The sequence below is a fragment of the Scyliorhinus torazame genome, chromosome 5 (assembly GCF_047496885.1).
Source record: "Scyliorhinus torazame isolate Kashiwa2021f chromosome 5, sScyTor2.1, whole genome shotgun sequence".
NCBI lineage: Eukaryota > Metazoa > Chordata > Chondrichthyes > Carcharhiniformes > Scyliorhinidae > Scyliorhinus > Scyliorhinus torazame.
The window spans coordinates 89,945,547-89,964,666 of record NC_092711.1 but is presented as its reverse complement, the minus strand read 5'-3'; the positions used below and the strand labels follow the sequence as shown (position 1 = coordinate 89,964,666).

The 19,120-nt window shown below is 45.8% G+C and overlaps 3 protein-coding genes across 3 annotated transcripts in view; all 3 read left to right on the top strand.

Moving 5' to 3' along the window:
* Window positions 1-19,120, top strand: part of LOC140418864 (uncharacterized) — a 113,965-nt gene that overhangs the window by 27,038 nt on the left and 67,807 nt on the right. The gene's annotated exons all lie outside the window — the stretch shown is intronic.
* Window positions 1-19,120, top strand: part of LOC140418873 (uncharacterized) — a 98,177-nt gene that overhangs the window by 74,266 nt on the left and 4,791 nt on the right. The gene's annotated exons all lie outside the window — the stretch shown is intronic.
* The window catches only part of LOC140418877 (uncharacterized), a 31,134-nt gene continuing 23,943 nt past the window's right edge, over window positions 11,930-19,120 (top strand). Inside the window, exon 1 of the mRNA XM_072502527.1 lies at window positions 11,930-12,231. The gene's annotated coding sequence lies outside the window, so the exon portion shown is untranslated. The remainder of the gene's footprint in view (window positions 12,232-19,120) is intronic.

Here is a 19,120-nt window from a genome sequence, read left to right as displayed (position 1 = left end):
TCATCCGCTCTCTCCACACACCAGCGAATTCACACTGGGGAGAGACCATTCGCCTGCTCCGAGTGTGGGAAGGGATTCACTCAGCCATCCACCCTGCAGAACCATTATCGAATTCATACTGGGGAGAGACCATTCACCTGCTCCGAGTGTGGGGAGGGATTCACTCAGTTATCCCACCTGCTGAGACACCAACGAGGCCACAAGAAACCACAGTGATTGGATTTTGCTGTTGCTCACATTCAGGAGTATGAACCATGGTCATTTGAGTCTCTTTCTGCTGATGACAAATCCAGCCCATTTTGGGGGCTAATATTCTGGCTAAAAGTCTAATAAATCAGATTTGTGTGAAATACGCAGTGTGTTGAAACTTTTAAATATTTCTGACACAAGTTCGTTCCCTTTGAAATACTCTCGCTCTCCCATGTCTCTTCCATCCTCAACTCCAACAAGAAGTGTGAGGAGCTTGTAGAGCATCTTTGTGACTAAGATTGAGTAAATCCGATCAGCTGCCTCTGCTGCTTCCCTCCCTTCCACGAGCCCACCGGACCAAACTGTCTCTAAATTTCATCCTTTCCCGAGCCCTGAACCCACATCTTTCTCTAGTTTCTCTCCCATCTCCCCTCATGCCCTCTCAGAGCTCATCTTGTCCATGAGATCCAGCTCCTGCTCCATCGACTCTATTCCCACTGAACTATTGATCAGCCAACTACCCTGTGTCCACGGATATTGTCCACATTTCCCTCTCTTCAGGTACTGTCCCTCTGTCCTTCAAATCTGCCATCATCACCCCCTCAAAACAAACCCTTGACCCTGCCATCCTTACAAATTACTGCCCCATCTTCAACCTCCCTCCTCTCCAAACTCTTTGAACATGTTGTCACCTCCCAAATCCTTGCCTATCTTTCCCAGAACTCCCATGTCTGAATCCCTCCAATCTGGTCTCTGCCCTGTCACAGTCGTGAAATACAAGAGACAAACAGAATCTCACCCGGAGAGAAAGACAGACAATCCGGGAACTTGGCTCCAATACGGATATGTTCATAACCAGAAGACAAGGATAGCAGCACAGTCATTATCGAGAGACAACAATACCTGCTGGAGACAGACAGACAATAGAACAACACAAATCACAACACCAAGCTACCTCGACCCATATACCCGAGACAGGAAGGAGAATTGGAGACAGACTGGAAGAACTCAGACTCCAGACACATTAACCAAAAACAGATGGGAATATCTGAGGGGACAACAGGTAAAACAAGGAGGTTCTACCTGCTCCTTAAAATATCCAAACACAGAATAATAATTTTTATTAATGTCACAAGTAGGCTTACATTAACACTGCGTGAAGTTACTGTGAAAAGCCCCGAGTCAACATACTCCGGCGCCTGTTTGGATACACTGAGGGAGAATTCACAATGTCCAATTCACCTAACAAGTGCATCTTTCGGGACTTGTGGGAGGAAACCGGAGCACCCGGAGGAAACCCACGCAGACACAGGGAGAAAGTGCAGACTCCGCACAGACAGTGACCCAAACGAGAACTGAACTCGGAACCCTGGCACTGTGAAGCACAGTGCTAACCACTGTGCCACCATCAGGGAAATACCACCAGACAGACCCATCGGATCAGACCGTGAGAGAGAAAATCCTGCAGAATCATTCAATTTACAGTGCAGAAGGAGGCCATTCTGCCCATCCAGCTGCCACCGGCCCTTGGAAAGATAACTCTACTTAAGCGCATGCCTCCACCCTATTAAGGGGCACCTTGACAAAATACATGAATAGGATGGGAATAGAGGGATACGGACCCTGGAAGCATAGAATATTTTAGTTTAGATGTGCAGCATGATCGACGCAGGCGTGGAGGGCCGAAGGGCCTTTTCCTGTGCTGTACTTTTCTCTATTCTTTGTTTATCCCCGTAACCCAGTAACGTCACCTAACCTTTGTTTGGACACTAAGGGGCAATTTAGCGGGGCCAATCCACCTAACCTGCACATCTTTGGACAGTGGGAGCACCCGGAGGGAACCCACACAGACACGGGGAGAATGTACAAACTCCACACAGTCACCCAAGGCCGGAATAGCTGAAACATCAACATACTGCTGCTGGTAGTTGATGGTACAGTGGTTCAATAAACATAATTAGTGGATTGAAAAGGTGTGCAATATAGAGTAAAAACAGAATATGCTAGATTAACTCAACAGGTCTGGCAGCATCATAGAATCACTACAATGCAAAAGGAGGCCATTCGGCCCATCGAGTTGCACCAACGCTACACAAGAGCTCCCCACCCAGGCGCACTTCCCCCAACCTCTCCCCATAACTACACTTCACCATTAGACTCTAAGGAACAATTTTGCAAAGCCAATCCACCAAACCGGCACATCTTTGTACTGTGGGAAAACTGGAGCACCCGGAGGGAACCCACACAGACACAGGGAGAATGTGCAAACTCCACACAGTCACCCAAGGCCGGAATTGAACCCAGGTCGCTGGCGGTATGAGGTAGCAGTGCTAACCACTGTGCCACATCTGTTGTGAGAGAAACAGAGTTAACGTTTGTTGTTCCTTGTAACAGTTCTGTAGGAGGGTGAATGGACTCTAATTTAAATTCCATTGAAGTGAAAAGTGGAAAGTGTTTTACTCAGAGATTTGACACAGGAAGAACTTTTAACTTGTGTGAAGCTCAATCTTCACTTGCACAAAGCCCGCAGTCTGATTGGCTCGAGGACCAGAGTCCATCCGGTCTTCCAAATCCTCCCATTGGTCGGCATCGCTCAGGCAGGAAATGAGGTTTTGGAACCCGCGCCCACGTGGCCAATGGGAAGAACTCAAAATGATACAGAGTCTCAGCCAATGAGGGAGATCTGGGATCAGCCCCACCGCTCATTCACTCCGATTGGTTGGAAGATCAGCTCTACCTTTAAAAAATGAGTGTTTATCAAATAGCTGCAATGATATCAGAGTGTGGGTAGAGCTGGGCTGTCTGTCTTCACTGCAGTTATTTGATAAATACAATTTCTTAAAGGTACATCCACTACAGCTATTGGATAAACACCCAGTTCCTAAAGGTACTCTCACATGACAATTCTGAATTCTCCCTCTGTGTACCTGAAAAGGCTCCGGAATGTGCTGCCAAGGGGCTTTTCACGGTAACTTCATTGCAGCGTTAAAGTAAGACTACTTGTGACAAAGATCAGGATTGTAAAAAAAAAAATGTTCCGGCAAATTTCCATCCCGCCCACGATGATTTGCATGGGAATATGACCCCGACAAATGGGATGAAGCCAAATCTTTAAAAGTCAAAGTCTTTATTTCAAATTGTTGCCGTGCTGTCAGGGGAAAGGGTTAACTTCTCTGCTTGTTTACAAAAGGGAAGGGGAAACATTCGCAAAGCTTCCCACAGCTTGTGAGCTCCGAAACATAACTTCAAGGCTGAAGTTTATCTTCAGAGATTGAAACGTTTTGGTGCCTTTTCCAATTGTACCAGTAAATTGTGATTCACAATGAAAAGTTCACTTTCATTCAGTAATTAGAACATTTCACTTTCTCAGCACTGATACTTTAGATCAAATCCCAATTGTTCTCTTCCCTTGTAGCTGGTGTGTGGAGGAGATCACGTTCACTGTAGATCGATCAGCACAGAAACCGCACTGTGCTTCTGGATACACTCAGTCTGCAAGTAGATGAATCTTTTAAACATCACCCAAGTGAACGTCTTCCCCCTGACTCTAAGGAGTGAGATGTCCCTGTAGTTGATGCTGTCTCCTCTGTCACTGCTGTTTTTATTGCATCACACACGTTCCGTGGACCAGTCTCACAGCCCAAAAGGGGCGGGCAGGAAGGTGTGACAGTCGATGGGACTTTCTGTGTGTGAGCAGTTCAGCTGGAATTCCATCCTTGCCGGGCACCTTTCTGCTTGCTCAGCAATCAATGGCCTTTTCCAGCTCAAATGATGAGGGTTCCTTGTCCAACTCAATCATGACAGGAAGCTGCAGGAGAGTCAAACAGAGACTGGGAGATGCCCTTCTCACAGGGGTACAGCTCACTGTTGTGTTCAACCCAGCTCCTCCTCACTCCCTCACCATGACTGACACTGAGCATGCTCGGAGCACACACCCACACTGCACCTGCGCACTGGCCTCGTACACTCACTGATCGGGAACTTTCTGCAGCGCGGGGGATTCTGGGTAACGCAGCCGCCATAGAGCAATTAGTAAACAGGAAGATTCTATTTCCCAGTTAGCAAAACAGAAGATCCACAGTTAGGCAAGATGCTGGGCATGAAGCACAATGAGAGGTTTGGATACTTTATTTAATACCGAAGCACATTATTCTGATATCACTTAGACATGGGCAGCAAGCAGGCTGATCTACAGTATGTACAGTATATACAACACCTGGGACACGGTAAATCATCTCATCAAACCAGTGATAGGTTTGTTTACTGTTCATAATTGTGACTGGGTCACACTCACGATTCATGCAAAATGCAACTCCCCAGGTTTTTTGACCCACTCCCTCCAGACTTGTTTTCACTCCAAGGGTCTTGACATCTGCCTTAGTTTTTATCCAGCCATGTATGTTCAGCTCACACTGCCCAACAACCAGCCTCTCCTGCACTGGGCACAGGGTTTCCATCACCAAAAATCTGTGCTGATCCACACACATCGACGCTACCACCAAGAAAGCACAACAGCGCCTTTACTTCTTCAGGAAACGAAGGAAGTTTGACATGTCCACACTGACTCTTACCAACTTTTACAGATGCACCATAGAAAGCATCCTATCTGGCTGCATCACAGCCTGGTATGGCAACTGCTCGGCCCAAGACCGCAAGAAACTTCAGAGAGTAGTGAACACAGCCCAGTCCATCACACAGACCTGCCTCCTATCCACTGACTCTATCCACATCTAGGGGCTGGTTTAGCACACTGGGCTAAATCGCTGGCTTTTAAAGCAGGCCAGCAGCACGGTTCAATTCCCATACCAGCCTCCCCGAACAGGCGCCGGAATGTGGCGACTAGGGGCTTTTCACAGTAACTTCATTGAAGCCTACTTGTGACAATAAGCAATTTTCATTTTCATTTTTCATTTAATTTCATTTCATTCATTTCACATCTCCCGCTGCCTGGGGAAAGCGGGCAGCATAATCAAAGACCCTCCCACCCAGCTTACTCACTCTTCCAACTTCTTCCATCGGCCAGGACATACAAAAGTCTGAGTACACGCACGGACAGATTGAAAACAGCTTCTTCCTCGCTGGGAGTGAGTTCTCCCAGTGAGACAGAGAAGCCAGCCAGGAGTGAGACAGCAAAGAGTGAGTTTGGGAATTTGAATCGAGGTGGGAATTCGAAGCTGGGTGGGGAGGAAGTGCTTTTTGTGACTGGTAAGTAGTGTTTCTGTTTTTCTGTTTCTTTTCATTGGTATATTTATTTATTTTTTTCTTCATTGTTTATTTATTTATTTAAATTTTTTCTGGGGAAATTGAAATTGTTGAAGTTAACCAAAGGTTTAAGACATGGCAGGAGATCTCAGACCCGTGTCATGCTCCTCGTGTGCGATGTGGGAGCTCAGGGACACGTCCACTGTCCCTGGCTCCTTCACGTGCAAGAAGTGTGTCCAGTTGCAGCTCCTGTTAGACCACTTGATGGCTCTGGAGCTGCGAATAGACTCACTTTGGAGCGTCCGCAATGCTAAGGACGTCGTGGATAGCACGTTTAGTGAGTTGGTCACACCGCAGGTGAAAGGTACTGAGTTAGATAGTAAATGGGTGACCAAAAGACAGAGCAAGAGTAGGAAGGCAGTGCAGGTGTCCTCTGCGGTCATCTCCCTGCAAAACAGATATACCGCTTTGGATACTGTTGAGGGAGATGACTCACCAGGGGAAGGCGGCAGCAGCCAGGTTCATGGCACCGTGGCTGGCTCTGCTGCGCAGCTGGGCAGGAAGAAGAATGGCAGGGCTATAGTGATAGGGGACTCAATTGTAAGGGGAATAGACAGGCGGTTCTGCGGACGAAATCGAGACTCCAGGATGGTATGTTGCCTCCCTGGTGCAAGGGTCAAGGATGTCTCGGAGCGGCTGCAGGACATTCTGGGGGGGGGGGAGGGGGGGAGGGTGAACAGCCAGCTGTCGTGGTGCACGTAGGCACCAATGATATAGGTAAAAAACGGGACGAGGTCCTACAAGCTGAATTTAGGGAGCTAGGAGTTAAACTAAAAAGTAGGACCTCAAAGGTAGTAATCTCAGGATTGCTACCAGTGCCACGAGCTAGTCAGAGTAGGAATGTCAGGATAGAGAGGATGAATACGTGGCTCGAGAGATGGTGCAAGAGGGAGGGATTCAAATTCCTGGGACATTGGAACCGATTCTGGGGGAGGTGGGACCAGTACAAACCGGACGGTCTGCACCTGGGCAGGACTGGAACCGATGTCCTAGGGGGGTGTTTGCTAGAGCTGTTGGGGAGAGTTTAAACTAATGTGGCAGGGGGATGGGAAGCGATGCAGGAAGTTGTAAGGTAGTAAAACAGGGACAGAAATAAAAGGCAGTAAGGGGGAAAGTGTAAGGCAGAGAAGCCATAGTCAAAAATCAAAAAGGGCGACAGTACAAGGTACAGTGACTGAGGGGAGCTCAGTGAATAGGACCAGGAATACTAAAAGAAATAAAATGGGAAGTGAAAACATTAATGGTAAGCGATGCGGCAGGTTGTTACAGGAAGATGTGGGTTCGACGACAAGGAAAATTAGGAGAAAGGTTAAGAGGAAATATAACTTAGGAGGGGTTACTGATCGAGGTGTTAAGATTAAGAACAGAGGTAAAAAAGCCAACATAAGTGTACTTTACCTGAATGCTCGTAGTATTCGGAATAAGGTAAATGAGTTGATGGCGCAAATCATCGTGAATGACTATGATTTAGTGGCCATTACTGAAACATGGTTAAAGGATGGTCACGACTGGGAGTTAAATATCCGAGGGTATCAAACTTTTCGGAAGGACAGAGTGGATGGTAAGGGAGGTGGTGTAGCTCTGTTATTTAAGGATGACATCCGGGCAACAGTAAGGGATGACATTGGTGCTATGGAGGATAAGGTTGAATCCATTTGGGTGGAAATCAGGAATAGTAAGACGAAAAAGTCACTGATAGGAGTAATCTATAGGCCACCAAATAGTAACATTATGGTGGGGCAGGCTATAAACAAAGAAATAACAGATGCATGTAGAAATGGTACAGCAGTTATCATGGGGGATTTTAATCTACATGTTGATTGGTTTAACCAGGTCGGTCAAGGCAGCCTTGAGGAGGAGTTTATAGAATGTATCCGTGATAGTTTCCTCGAACAGTATGTAATGGAACCTACGAGGGAACAAGCGGTCCTAGATCTGGTCCTGTGTAATGAGACAGGATTGATTCAGGATCTCATAGTTAGGGATCCTCTCGGAAGGAGCGATCACAATATGGTGGAATTTAAAATACAGATGGAGGGTGAGAAGGTAAAATCAAGCACTAGTGTTTTGTGCTTAAACAAAGGAGATTACAATGGGATGAGAGAAGAACTAGCTAAGGTAGACTGGGAGCAAAGACTTTATGGTGAAACAGTTGAGGAACAGTGGAGAACCTTCCAAGTGATTTTTCACAGTGCCCAGCAAAGGTTTATACCAACAAAAAGGAAGGACGGTAAAAAGAGGGACAATCGACCGTGGATATCTAAGGAAATAAGGGAGAGTACCAAATTGAAGGAAAAAACATACAAAGTAGCAAAGATCAGTGGGAGACTAGAGGACTGGGAAATCTTTAGGGGGCAACAGAAAGCTACTAAAAAAGCTATAAAGAAGAGTAAGATAGATTATGAGAGTAAACTTGCTCAGAATATAAAAACAGATAGTAAAAGTTTCTACAAATACATAAAACAAAAAAGAGTGGCTAAGGTAAATATTGGTCCTTTAGAGGATGAGAAGGGAGATTTAATAATGGGAGATGAGGAAATGGCTGAGGAACTGAACAGGTTTTTTGGGTCGGTCTTCACAGTGGAAGACACAAATAACATGCCAGTGACTGATGGAAATGAGGCTATGACAGGTGAGGACCTTGAGAGGATTCATATCACCAAGGAGGTCGTGATGGGCAAGCTAATGGGGCTAAAGGTAGACAAGTCTCCTGGCCCTGATGGAATGCATCCCAGAGTGCTAAAAGAGATGGCTAGGGAAATTGCAAATGCACTAGTGATAATTTACCAAAATTCACTAGACTCTGGGGTGGTCCCGGCGGATTGGAAATTAGCAAACGTGACACCACTGTTTAAAAAAGGAGGTAGGCAGAAAGTGGGTAATTATAGGCCAGTGAGCGTAACTTCGGTAGTCGGGAAGATGCTGGAATCTATCATCAAGGAAGAAATAGCGAGGCATCTGGATGGAAATTGTCCCATTGGACAGACGCAGCATGGGTTCATAAAGGGCAGGTCGTGCCTAACTAATTTAGTGGAATTTTTTGAGGACATTAACAGTGCGGTAGATAACGGGGAGCCAATGGATGTGGTATATCTGGATTTCCAGAAAGCCTTTGACAAGGTGCCACACAAAAGGTTGTTGCATAAGATAAAGATGCATGGCATTAAGGGGAAAGTAGGAGCATGGATAGAGGATTGGTTAATTAATAGAAAGCAAAGTGTGGGGATTAATGGGTGTTTCTCTGGTTGGCAATCAGTAGCTCGTGGTGTCCCTCAGGGATCAGTGTTGGGCCCACAACTGTTCACAATTTACATCGATGATTTGGAGTTGGGGACCAAGGGCAATGTGTCCAAGTTTGCAGACGACACTAAGATAAGTGGTAAAGCAAAAAGTGCAGAGGATACTGGAAGTCTGCAGAGGGATTTGGACAGGCTAAGTGAATGGGCTAGGGTCTGGCAGATGGAATACAATGTTGACAAATGTGAGGTTATCCATTTTGGTAAGAATAACGGCAAAAGGGATTATTATTTAAATGATAGAATATTAAAACATGCTGCTGTGCAGAGAGACCTGGGTGTGCACGTGCATGAGTCGCAGAAAGTTGGTTTTCAGGTGCAACAGGTGATTAAGACGACAAATGGAATTTTGTCCTTCATTGCTAGAGGGATGGAGTTTAAGACTAGGGAGGTTATGCTGCAATTGTATAAGGTGTTAGTGAGGCCACACCTGGAGTATTGTGTTCAGTTTTGGTCTCCTTACTTGAGAAAGGACGTACTGGCACTGGAGGGTGTGCAGAGGAGATTCACTAGGTTAATCCCAGAGCTGAAGGGGTTGGATTACGAGGAGAGGTTGAGTAGACCGGGACTGTACTCGTTGGAATTTAGGAGGATGAGGGGGGATCTTATAGAAACATATAAAATTATGAAGGGAATCAATAGGATAGATGCGGGCAGGTTGTTTCCACTGGCGGGTGAAAGCAGAACTAGGGGGCATAGCCTCAAAATAAGGGGAAGTAGATTTAGGTCTGAGTTTAGGAGGAACTTCTTCACCCAAAGGGTTGTGAATCTATGGAATTCCTTGCCCAGTGAAGCAGTAGAGGCTCCTTCATTAAATTTTTTTAAGATAAAGATAGATAGTTTTTTGAAGAATAAAGGGATTAAGGGTTATGGTGTTCGGGCCGGAAAGTGGAGCTGAGTCCACAAAAGATCAGCCATGATCTCATTGAATGGCGGAGCAGGCTCGAGGGGCCAGATGGCCTACTCCTGCTCCTAGTTCTTATGTTCTTATGTTCTTATTACCAGACTCCTAAACAACGCTCTTTTGGACTGACCTGATTAATACTACACTCCTGTATACAGCACGCAATGCCTTTGTCTATGTATTTACATTGTGTACCTTGTGTTGCCCTATTATGTATTTTCTTTGAGTTGACTTTCTTTTCATGTGCAAAATGATCTGTTTGAGCTGCTTGCAGAATAATACTTTTCACTGGCCCTCGGTGCACGTGACAATAAACAAATCCAATCCAATCCATATCGAGGGAGCAATCTGCCTCTCTTGCAATGGTGCACTGCATTTCCCTCATAACACAGTGGCATAGAAAGGTGACAGCACAAAACAAAGGCACTCAACAAATTGTATCTGTGCCAACTTTCTGCAGCAGTCACAATCCCCTGTCATTGGCCCTGAACTCTGCAGATATATTTCTCCTCAAAAGATACGAACAGATGACCAAGGAGCTGGAGTTGGCTATTCAGCCCAGTCTGCTCCACCATTTAATAGGGTCATGGCTGATCTGATAGTAACAGATAGTTGTCCAATTATTTTCAAGGCATCAATTGAATCTGCCTCCACCACATTTTCGAGCAGTGCATTCATGATCCCACATGCAGCACAGAATGTTTTTCTTCACATCATAAGACACAGGAGCAGAATTAGGCCACTCGGCCCATCAAATCTGCTCCGCCATTCAATTCACACCTCTTTAACCTGTGATTATCCCTCTCTCCAGTCGCACCGTCTGGACCTGTAAAGACTTAATTACCTGCAAAGACTCGCATTCAAAGTACCATCTCGCATCATTGAATTTTTCTACATATGTGTTTGTGGAACCCACATCTTCATTCACCTGAGGAAGGAGCTGCGCTCCGAAAGCTAGTGATTCTAAACAAACCTGTTGGACTTTAACCTGGTGTTGTAAAACTTCTTACTGTGCCCACCCCAGTCCAATGCCAGCATCTCCACATCATAAATGAGAAGCATTTGATGCTTCTGCCAGTTTCGACCCAGGCACCTTTCGCACTTTAGGTGAATGTGATAACCTCTACGCTACAGAAACAGCTGGCAGCACAGTACCCAATGGACCTGAGCAACATTCAACTGCACAGTCTTGCTGCAGCTTTCAATATTTCAGCTGAGAGGCCAGGTCACTGATTACATGAAGACAGCTGTTCCTTTAAAACAGATGTTTCAACTTGTAAGACCACAAGCTATAGAACTTGTATTGAACTTTAGCATGTGTTCAGCAAATATCTAACGGAACAGTGTTTTCTGTTCAATTATTAATGCATCATTCTTAGCTTCCTACAGAAAATTTCCACTAATTTTACTTAATCTGTTTCATTGTTCAATGTCGTACATCAGTATATTTATTTGTTATATCTGACTTCATTTTGAATTCAATACCCCTCGAGTCTTCACTCGGAATAACTCTGAAATATACAACATTGAATTGCAAACATGACTGACTAAGAAAAGAAAGTATGTCACTGGGTCATACAAATCCCATGAATCTTTGTTCAGTCTGACCTCAGACAGCTTTTGAACAAAGTCAAATATAGTTAAATGGAAGTGAATTGAGAATTATCTTTTGCTTATATTTGACCCCTCTTTGTAACCTGGAACTGTGACAATGAATACTGACTGGGACAAAATTAGTGAGCTTCAACCCGGATGGTCTCGGACCACCAACCATTGTCTTAATAGCTGACCAATTGCACCACAGTGATTGAGTCTTACCGATCGACTAGTCAGCCACTTTTAGAAATATTTTTAACATCACTTTATCTCCCATTGAACTGTGTCTAACGGGGGGAGTAGGTGTTAAGATCGGCAGCACCCATCTTCTCCAGTGCCTGTGACAGAGAGGATGCTACATCAATCATCTACTCGATCATACCAGGAATAATCCCTTAGTTTGCGCAGATATTCGCAATAGTTTGTCTGTTGAATTTGTTAATTCGTTACAATTGCGTAAGAAATCATTTTTCTTCTGCTTCGACGACGCAACTATTACCCAGCATTCCCTGCGGGTGTGAATGTGCCCTATTCACTGCGGGAGGTCAGTGCGCAGGCGCAGTGTCACCTTGCTCAGAGGCGGGTGAGTGCGGGAGAGGTTTTTGTTAATGGGAGAGAGCGGAGGGAGGAATGGAGCCGGGAGGTGAGGGTGGGGAGGGAGCGGAGGCTTCATAAACTCCCGGGATGGGCCCCAAACCCAAATATGACCCCGCAGGTCCGGAGTTTGTCGCTCGGAGGCTTTTTCCTGAGAATAGGCCCAGGTTTGAAGACCATCGTGTTTCAGCAGGAGCAGTGCGCATGCGGGACTGTCTTGTTTGTGTAGCTGGGGGGCGGGGCTTCAGGGTCCCAGTGACCAGGAGAGAGAATCGCGGAGTCTTGATTTTCATCTCAATCTGCACACAGCAGCTCCGACCTAACAGACCTGAGTTAGGGATGGACAATGTGCGGTGGGGCGAATGCACGGCAGTCCGGTGAACAAAAAACGTAAGAATATTAGAATTTAAACAGGATATTCGGCTCATTATGTCTGCTCCCTATTTAATAATTTGATGGCTGTTCTGATTGTGACCTCAACTCCACTTTGCTACCTGCCCACTCCACTGCCCCATACCCTTGACTCCCTTGTAGATCAAAACTGTGTGCAACACAGCCTTGAATATATTCAATAACCAAGCTCCACTGCTCACTACGGAAGGGAATTCCAAAGGCCGATGACTCTCAGAGAGAATACATTTCGCCATATAGTATGAATCTAGGGACACCTAATTGTTAAACTGTTCATTGGTTTTAGATTGCCCCACTGAAAAGGAACATCTTCTGAGGATCTACCCTGTCAAGCCCCCTTAGAATCTTATATATTTAAATAATAGGGCAACACGATAGCACAGTGGTTAGCACAGAACTGTTGCTTCACAGCTCCAGGGTCCCAGGTTCGATTCTGGCTTGGGTCATTGTCTGTGCGGAGTCTGCACGTCCTCCTCGTGTCTGCGTGGGTTTCCTCTGGCTGCTCCGGTTTCCTCCCACAGCCCAATGATGTGGTTAGGTGGATTGGCCATGCTAAATTGTCTTTAGTGTCGAAAAAGGTTAGGTGGGGTTACAGGGACAGGGTGGAGGCACGGGCTTAAGTACGGTGCTCTTTCCAAGGGCCGGTGCAGACTCAATGGGCTGAATGGCCTCCTTCTGCACTGTAAATTCTATGATCTATAATACAATCTTTCATTCTTCTGAACTCCAATGAGTACAGACCCATGAGTAATCCTGGGGCAGGAAGCCTTATTTCACATTTCCAGCAACTGCAGTATTTTTTCAGGAGTTTCATCTAGAAAACCAATTGAGAAACGGTCTGTATGGGGTTGGGTGTTGGTTGCAGAGATTGGACCCTTGCCCCCAGTGCAATGATAGAATTATCACATTACAGAAGGAGGTGATTTAGTGCTCTGAAAAAAGTCAGACAGACTCGAAACAGGAACTTGTTTTCTTGCTCCACATATACTGCCAGGCCTACGATGTATTTCCGGAATTTTTGTTTACATTTATTAAATGATAATTTTTTTTTAAATTGATGTTTCTTCACCAGGAGCCTTTGTTGGTCAGTGAGCTCAGGGTGCCGGATGAACAAGACTTGGTGTGAGTAAGCACATGGACCGCAGAGCTAGCTGTGGATGACCTCAAGATTACAGGGAGGTTAAATATGGGAGGGGGTGCTGTTAGGATAGTTAAATCCAGAGGTAACAAAGGAATGGATGATGGTTTCAGCAGTGGATGAGCTGACACTGAAGTTGAAAGAGAGGTTGTTGGTGATAATGTGACTATGTAGTTGAAAACTCATCTTGGGGTAAAATACGTTGCGATGCTTGTGAACAATCACTTTGTGACTCACCCAGTTACCAGGGAGAGAGATGGAGCCTGTGGCCAAGGAGTAGCAAGGACTGAATTGCTTTGGTCTTTCCAATGTATAACATTTCTGTTTATCCAGTACTGGAAGTCAGACAAGTCATGACGGTGTGTGACTTGGGCGGATACTTAGAGGTGATGGTGTTCATATTTACCTGCGATGTTGGTCCTTCTAGGTGGTGGAGATTGAGGGTTTGGGAGATTCTGTGAAAATTCTGGATGAGTTTCTCTCAGGACCTGTGTCCTCCGCCCCCCCACAACTTCAACGCTCCCACGACTCCCCTTTCGCTCCCTCTGTCTTGTTCTCTCCTCAAGTAGGGGTCCGGGCCTGTGTAGGTCCAGACAAGGAGGCAGATTCCCTTCCCTGAAGGACATTAGTGAACCAGTTGGGTTTTTATGACAATCCAGCAGTTTTCATGGTCACTTATTCCCAATGCCGGCGCACAAATGACCAGAATCATTCAGTTCAACTTCACAACCTACATTTGTGTTTTTGTGGGTTCTCTCTCACTCCCTTTTTTGTTTTAAATCAATTTCACAGGTCATTAGAAGGGGAGGATTTGAAGTTGGGAAATTGAAACCAAACACCACAGCAGGATCTGACGAGAGTTGTATAATTTATCAGAACTTGAATATCGTCAGATTTTGAACATGGAAGGAAAAAGCACTGTTCACAGTGGGGAGAAACTGTTCTGTGTGTGGTCGAGGCTTCAGTCGATCTTCTGGCCTTTCGAGACACAAGCGCAGTCACACTGGGGAGACTCCGTGGACATGTGGGGACTGTGGGAAGGCATTTAGTTATCCATCTGACTTGGAAACCCATCGACGCAGTCACACCGGGGAGAGACCGTTCACCTGCCCTCAGTGTGGGAAGGGATTCACTCAGTCATCCAGCCTGCTAAAACATCAGAGAGACCATAATGGGGAGAGACCATTTACATGTTCCGAGTGTGGGAAAGGATTCACTCAGTTATCCAACCTGTTGAGACACCAGCGTGGTCACACTGGCGAGAGGCCATTCACTTGCTGTGTGTGTGGGAAGGGATTTATTCAGTCATCCCACCGGTTGGCACATCAGCGAGTTCACACTGGGGAGAAGCCATTTACCTGCTCTGTGTGTGGGAAAGGATTCACTCAGTCATCCCACCTGCTGAAACTCCAACGGGTTCACACTGAGGAGAGACCTTTTAAATGCCTGAACTGTGAGAAGTGCTTTAAAAGTTCTGTGGAACTGACATCCCATCAACGGGTTCACTCTGACGAGAGACCATTTAAATGCCTGGACTGCGGGAAGTGCTTTAAAAGCTCTGGTGACCCATCAACGTGTTCACACTGAGGAAAGACCGTTCAGGTGCTCCCACTGTGGGACTGGGTTCAGGAAATCATCATTACTCACCCGTACACCAGAGAATTCACACTGGGGAGAGGCCGCGCATCTGCTCTGAGTGTGGGAAGGGATTCAGTCATTCATCTAACCTGCTGAAACACCAGCGCATTCACACCAGGGAGAAGCTGTTCTCCTGCTCCAAGTGTGGGAAGGGATTCACTCAGTCATCCCATCTGCTGAGACAGCAGCGAGGTCACAAATGATTACAGTGATTGGATTTTCCTGTTAATCACATGAAATACTGAAGATGATTCATTTGAGTCTGTTTCTGCTGCTGTTAATAACCACCAGCCCAGTTATATGGGGACCCTGCCGCAATGGGGTTGGCCTTTGGCAGGACATGAAGTGCCAGAAAATCCCACCCAGTGAAACAATCCGATCAGTTGATTCTGCTCCTCTGCCTTCCACCAAACCACTCAGTAAAACTGCCTCGAATGTCCTTTCTTGTCCAAGTTCTGAACTCACATCTTTCCCCTCTTTTTCAGCTATCCCATCATGCCCGCTCAGAGCTCATCTTGTCCGTGAGACTTGCCTTTTGTTCCTTTCACCCGATTCTCACGAAACTGCTGAACATCCAGTTTGCTTATTTTAGCCGATATTAACACCCCGCTCTGTCTCTTGGTACTGTTCCTCTTACCATGAAATCCACCGTTGTCACACAGCCTAAAAATTAACCTTTGATCCCACCATCCTTGAAATCTAATGCCCCATCTGCAACCTCCCTTTCCTCTCTAAAGTTTGTGTACTCGGTGTCCCCCCAAGGATCTATCCTCGGCCCTTCCTATTTCTCTTCTGCACGCTGTCACTAGGTGATGTCATCCAAAAGCACCGTGTTAGTTTTCACATGTAGACTGACATCACCCAGCTCTACCTCACCCCCATCCATTCCTCCACTGTTACTAAATTAGCAAACTGCTTTTCCCACATCCAGTGCTTCCAATGCTCCTTATAGAGCAGTGGTTCCAAAGGACTGACAGATTGTAACTGTTACATCCCTGTTCTCAAGCACAGTAATTACATCCAATCAGCTTCACATCAATGTTGGGGAAAGTTGAAGCCAATTGTCTGGGACAAAATCAACTGGCAGTTGGGAAAATTTGGATTATTATTTCCAGCATTTTCTGTTTTTAACACCGAAAGCTTCCCTGGATGTGAAGGCTGGGAGAGGTAATCTGGAAGGTATGGGGAGCTGGGACTTGTACATGGAGAGTAACCAAAGGTATAAATCTGAAAGGAGAAATGGTCCAAAAATAGAACAGTCGGTGACAGGACATCAGTTAATTTCCTTTTCCCCTGGAGAAATCAAGGACTTGACACAGTGTGTTTGAGACAAAGCTGATTTATTTCACAAACAACAAGATGTTAAAATCTAGCCCAGCTCAGTTACAGAGATTCGAAATAAACCCCAATTGTCAGAATGAACATGGTTCAGTTCTGGGTGTGATTAACAGTGACAGTAACAGCAGAATCAACACTTTAAGATGAACAGAGGGGAAATATAAATTCCCGCTGCAGGTTTGACAGTCTAGGAATAGGTGGCATTGTCTAAAAGTTAGAACCAGACCTTCAGGACTGAAGTTACACAGGAGACAAGACACAGAAACAAGCCACTGGACACAACCAGTCCAGCTCAGTGTTTCTGCTCCAAAGGAGCCACCCTCCCATCTCTCCACATCTAAATCTCTCATTGTCATCCTCTATTCCCCTCTTCCTCTTGTGTTTGTCTAGTTTCCCCTTCATTACATCTAAACTGTTCCCTTCATCCAGTCCCTGTGCCAGTGAGTTCCACATTCTCACCATTCCCTGGTTGAAGGATTGCATTGGATTTGTTTATGGTCACCTGTACCAAGGTACAGTGAAAAATATTGTTCTGCGTACGATTCAGACAGATCATTCCATACATGAAAAAACTTAAGGCATACATAAATACACAATGTAAATACATAGGCACAGGCATTGGGTGAAGCATACAGGGGTGCAGTACTACTCAGTAGAGAAGATGTGTGAAGAGATCGGATCAGTCTATAAGAAGATGATTTAGGTGTCTGGTAACAGCAGGGAAGAAGCTGGAAGAGGTTGGAAGAGTGAATAAGCCAGGTGGGAGGGGTCTTTGATTATGCTGCCCGCTTTCCCAAGGCAGCGGGAGGTGTAGACAGAGTCAATGGATGGGAGGCGTTTGATAAGGTTCCCCACGGTAGGCTACTGCAGAAAATACGGAGGCATGGGATTCAGGGAGATTTAGCAGTTTGGATCAGAAATTGGCTAGCTGGAAGAAGACAAAGGGTGGTGGTTGATGGGAAATGTTCAGACTGGAGTCCAGTTACTAGTGGTGTACCACAAGGATCTGTTTTGGGGCTACTGCTGTTTGTCATTTTTATAAATGACCTGGCGGAGGGCGTAGAAGGATGGGTGAGTAAATTTGCAGATGACACTAAAGTCGGTGGAGTTGTGGACAGTGCGGACGGATGTTACAAGTTACAGAGGGACATAGATAAGCTGCAGCACTGGGCTGAGAGGTGGCAAATGGAGTATAATGCAGAAAAGTGTGAGGTGATTCATTTTGGAAGGAATAACAGGAAGACAGAATACTGGGCTAATGGTAAGATTCTTGGCAGTGTGGATGAGCAGAGAGATCTCGGTGTCCATGTACATAGATCCCTGAAAGTTGCCACCCAGGTTGAGAGGGTTGTTAAGCAGGCGTACGGTGTGTTAGCTTTTATTGGTAGAGGGATTGAGTTTCGGAGCCATGAGGTCATGTTGCAGCTGTACAAAACTCTGGTGCGGCCGCATTTGGAGTATTGCGTGCAATTCTGGTCGCCGCATTATAGAAAGGATGTGGAAGCATTGGAAAGGGTGCAGAGGAGATTGCCTGGTATGGAGGGAAGGTCTTATGAGGGAAGGCTGAGGGACTCAAGGCTGTTTTGGTTAGAGAGAAGGTTAAGAGGTGACTTAATTGAGGCATACAAGATGATCAGAGGATTGGATAGGGTGGACAGTGAGCCTTCTTCCTCGGATGGTGATGTCTAGCATGAGGGGACATAGCTTTAAATTGAGGGGAGATAGATATGACAGATGTCAGAGGTAGGTTCTTTACTCAGAGTAGTAAGGGCGTGGAATGCCTTGCCTGCAACAGTAGTGGACTCGCCAACACTAAGGGCATTCAAATGGTCATTGGATAGACATATGGACGATAAGGGAATAGTGTAGATGGGCTTTAGAGTGGTTTCACAGGTCGGCGCAACATCGAGGGCTGAAGGGCCTGTACTGTGCTGTAATGTTCTGTTCTATGTTCTTTATTCTGGGCTCTGTTCACGACTCTTTGTAATTTCTTACGGTCTTGGGTCAAGCAGTTGCCATACCAGGCTGTGATACAGCCAGATTGGATGCTTTCTATGCTGCACCTGTAAAAGTTGGTTAGAGTCAATGTGGACATGCCACATTTCCTTAGTTTCCTCAGGAAGTATTGGAGCTGTTGTGCTTTCTTTGTCGCAGCTTCGATGTGGGTGGACCAGGACAGATTGTTGCAGACCTAGGAATTAGAAGCTGCTAACCATCTCCACCTCAGCCCCATTAATGCAGACAGGGGTGTGTATAGTACTTTGCTTCCTGAAGTCAATGACAAGCTCTTTAGTTTTGCTGATATTCAAGGAGAGAATATTGTTATTACACCACTCCACTAGGTTCTCTATCACTCTCCTGGCACCAGTATTATGGTGGTCTTCTTGAAGCAGGTGAGGATGGAGTAGGGAGAGGTTGAACATGTCCGAGAGCACATCTGCCAGCTGGTCCACGCAGGATCTGAGTTTTAAACCCCCATCCCACAAACTCTCCCTTCTCTCTGGGCTGAAATCCAAATAAAGTGTCATCATTCTTTCTATCTTTTCAACAAATTTGTACAAGTAAAGGTATGAATATGTTTGATATTTCACTTCCTTCGTGACTTGTGACAGATGTTAATCTTAATCACCCTGGTTTCTTGTTCGCTCCCTGACTTATAAACTTCAAGAAAATATGGAGAAGATTGAAGCCACTCTTTTCGATCTCTGCTCAATTTTCATTCCTGGCGTATGGACTCCATCCCTCTCCCTGGCC